We start from the raw sequence: 4,325 nt of genomic DNA on the forward strand, positions 1-4,325 counted from the left end.
CCAAGAACTCTAAAGTCCCACCTCTGTTTCCCTGCCCAGCCATTGGGGGCTGGCAACTTTATTTACCAATTAGAGCCAACTGGGGGCTGGGTCCCACTGTATCTTACATGCAGATGTGTGAATTCCTGTGTAATTTAGGAACCCAGTTAATATAAGCGATAAGCCAAATCCACAACACCGTGGTTCCCACTTTGTTTGCTGAGTAGATGCAGGAGACACTTGCCATTGGTCTTGGGTGCTGAGTTCCAACCAGCACAGAGAACTCACATCCTGGCAGATGTAATGTGAGCCCCAAAGGCCCTTGTGCAGAGAGGGAATGTCAGGAATGGTAATGGTGGAGTTGGCTGGGTTGGACTGGAGTGGGAGGCTCTATCAGCCTAGAAACCTTGTAGTTTTCAGAATATGCATTCTCAGTGGACAGGGGTCTTGACTGGGGCCATCTCTCTGGGTATAAAAGGGAAGCCAAGTGTAGCAGTGATTTTGTGCTACATGGCTTTGGATCCTGACGGGTCGCATGCACACTCATGCCTAGGAGCTATCTGGATTTGTGAATGGAAGACACACACACAAACACACACATACTTGCCAGTTAATTTTAAAAATGCATTGGCTACCTCAAAAGCTGGATTCTCCTAAACCTTCCCTTGCTAACGCAGGCCCAATCAGGGTACTGGCCAGTGGCCACTTACCAGAAATCTCACATGGCTGGTTGGCTTTATCTCTTGCAGCTCCTATGTCCATCTGTATCCCACTGCCTCATGGCAATTTCTCCTCCCCAACCCTTCTCCCCTCCCTGTCCTAGCCCTGGAAACTCTAAGGATCCCGCTCCATCTCCCTTTGCCCAGCCATTGACTGCTGGCAACTTTATTGATGGACCAAAACCAATCGAGGGCAAGGACCTTTAATATTTGGACACAAAGATTCCTGATTGAATCAAAGCATTTAAACCAATCACCAACAGCCAAGATTGAAGTGCAGTAAGAGGTTTGTGGACAATCAGTAAACAAACCCCAGTGAACGGCTTTGGCTGGTGTGTACACCCATCCTTTGCCCAGTTACCTTATACGAATCGGAGGGTTGGGTGCTACCTGATGTAGGAGTAGGGCCCCATGTTCTCTGAGTGTCATCTCCTGCTCTGCTGGGAGATGGGCTCTGCACACAAGGTTGTGAACGGGTTGCTACTCTAGGGTCTGGTTTCAATAAAAGATTTACAAGCAAAAGTGTGAATTTGGATTCCTTGTGCCATTTATAAAAGCTAGTCTGCTTAACAAGGCATTCAGCAATGGGTTTTTGGATGTGTTACAAAAAACAAAACAAAAAACTCCACAGGCAAGAAAAGCAAACTTAAATATGTTGTACTTCATCAAAACATGTCATCAGCACTGGAGAGATGACTTAGCAATAAATGACCACCGTTCTTCTAGAGGACACAGAGTCGGTTCCCAGCACCCAAATGATACCTCACACCCATCTGTAACACTAGTTCACCCTGATTCAGGGAATCTGATGCCCTCTTTGAATCTTAGTCATGCATGTGGTGCACATAAATTTAGGCAATACACTCAAACACAGACATCTTTAAAAAGAATCTTGTGCATTAAAGATTAATCAGTTGAGACAGTCATAGGACATCCACAGAGTAGTAGAAAGTATTGTAGACTTGCTTTTATATAATTTTAATTTTTCTCAGTATCTTATTTTTAAAGGCTTTAACCTCCCCTGTAGTCTACCACCCACCAGTGGAAGAAGGGATACAGGGATGTGGGCCTGTTTAGAAATGGTTCTTTGGAGAAATCCCATCTGTGTTGTCAGGAAATTGGCAGTTCAGTTCACATCAGCAGTGGCAGCTCGATCCACTCACAAACACTTCACAGGTACACCAGCAATCCAGTTCGGTAGAGTTGGGGTAGTAAACAGGAATTAGCAACAGTGGCATGACCTAGCAGAGTCAGCCAGGCCCCAGCCTCGGTACAAGTCAGTAGGAGGAACCAGCAGGAACACCAGGAGAAGTTCTTGGCTGTGACTTAGAGAAGCAAGGATTAGCCAAGAAGACATGAGACTAAGTGTTCAACAGCTAGCTCTATAACAAAGTCTAGGTCAGCCTCCATCACTGTCCATTGAGTCTTAGTTACACCCTTCAAACATCATGTATTCTCCATGGGTCTTGCCTCACCACGTCTTGCCTCAGTATGTGAGTCTGTCTCAACTGACATCACTTTGCCAATCAGCCTGAGTCCTCAGCAGCAGCAAGAAGTTCCCCGAAAGCCATCCAAAGTTTTTTGTTTTTTGTTTTGGTATATTTCTCTCTATGGAGTCCTGACAAATGGAGCTCAATTACCCAATGTAAGGATGACCAACACATGAATGCCATTAGTGAAGAATCCTTTATCACTGTCCTTTCACGTGCTTGCTTTAGCAGAACATCCTTTTACTGTCTACTTCTCCTAAACATTCGTTCATGGGTCTACCTTAGCCTTTCACCTGTGTCTGCTTCAGTGAAACATTCTGCTGAGTGTGTCTGCCTTAGCAAAACATCCTCTCAACACAACTGACTTTCCAAAGAACCCTTACGTTTCCACTCCACTTTTGTCTGCTAAAAGTTTGTTGGGATAATCTTGTGCACTGTGGAAAGGCTGTCTTTGAATTATTCAGATGTTGATTGTTGTGCTGGCATAGAGTTGAGTACAGGTCGGTTAGGGTTAGGGAACTTTGGTATTATTATTTTTATTGGATCATCACCTGCCTTAGTATTTTGTAAACATATACTTCCCTCACCTCTGATTGGTTTAATAAAGATATGATGGTCAATAGCTGGACATGAGAGGAAAGGTGGGATGTCCATAGAGATAGGAACACTGGAGAAGAATTGGGAGACATGGGATTCGCCATCCAGACATGGAGGAAGTCAGACATACCAGGGCTGAGTAAGAGGTAATGGGCCATGTGGCAAACAAACATGGAATAGTATAAAAATGTGGACTGCTAGTCGGGCCGTAGTGGAGCACGCCTTTAATCCCAGCACTTAGGAGGCAGAGGCAGGTGGATTTCTGAGTTCGAGGCCAGCCTGGTCTACAGAGTGAGTTCCAGGACAGCCAGGACTACACAGAGAAACACTGCCTCAAAAAAAAAAAAACTATATATATATATATATATATATATATATATATACACACACACACACACACACACACACACACACACACACACACACACACGGACTGCTTAATTAAAACGGGTTATATGTTAAGGATGTGCTAACATCAGAATGAAAGTCCAGAAATGTTTTGTGTTGAGGGAGAGGTTATGTCTTTGTTTAACAAGAAATGAAAAGCTGTGGATTACTTCAAAATTAATAAAGATTAGATTTGACTGGGGAGACCTCCTGCAAATTTTGGCTGCAGACATGCGTGAAGAGCTGAAGAAAACCAACAAGATAGGTGACATTAGTGCTGATCCATCTACGTGGGGACAGCTCAGAGACTGGCTGAGACATGCACGTCTGCATAGCTAGTAAGTCTTGTTAGATACAGAGTCCTCAGAACTTATTGTTATCCTTTCATTTGGCATGGATGGAGATTTATTTATATTTAGTTTGGTTATACAGTCCAATAATATTTGATTCTTTTTTTTTTTTTTTTTTTTTTTTTTGGTTTTTCGAGACAGGGCTCTGTATAGCCCTGGCTGTCCTGGAACTCAGTCTGTAGACCAGGCTGGCCTCGAACTCAGAAATCTGCCTGCCTCTGTCTCCCAAATGCTGGGATTAAAGGCGTGCACCACCACTGCCCAGCATAACATTTGATTCTTTCCTGCTCAGACAGATAGAGCAGAGAATCATCTTTAGCTGATTTGTGCACACCACACATTCTACATGTGTTAATACAAAAATGTATATTACCTTTACATTTTTTATGTGTTTTCAGAGCAAAAGAACCATACATCAAAGAAGAGAAGACAAGCACCCCAGGTGGTCCAGCCTCACAGTTTGCTTTAGTTGCTGTTTCTTCAAAAATTTTGCATTCAGGACAACTTCAAAGTGCTACCTCAACTGGTCCAGCCTCACAGACAATACCAGCCAGGACTTCAGTTAAGTCCTGCACTTTTCCATTACATAGAGCCTGGACAACAAACGATACAGCTAGCTCTCCCAGGACTTGGCTAATCTTCCAATTTTCTTAGGGCCCCAAGAGATGGTTGCCCGCAGACAGCAGAAAGCAATCTTAAGTACACCATGTCCCCATTCCCAAGAGGTGGAGTGGATTTTTTTTTTTTATAGTTTAATGTATTTTAATAGCAAACTTACAGGAACAGCACAGAAGACAGACAAC

The sequence above is a fragment of the Mastomys coucha genome, unplaced genomic scaffold, assembly GCF_008632895.1.
Source record: "Mastomys coucha isolate ucsf_1 unplaced genomic scaffold, UCSF_Mcou_1 pScaffold5, whole genome shotgun sequence".
NCBI classification, from domain to species: domain Eukaryota; kingdom Metazoa; phylum Chordata; class Mammalia; order Rodentia; family Muridae; genus Mastomys; species Mastomys coucha.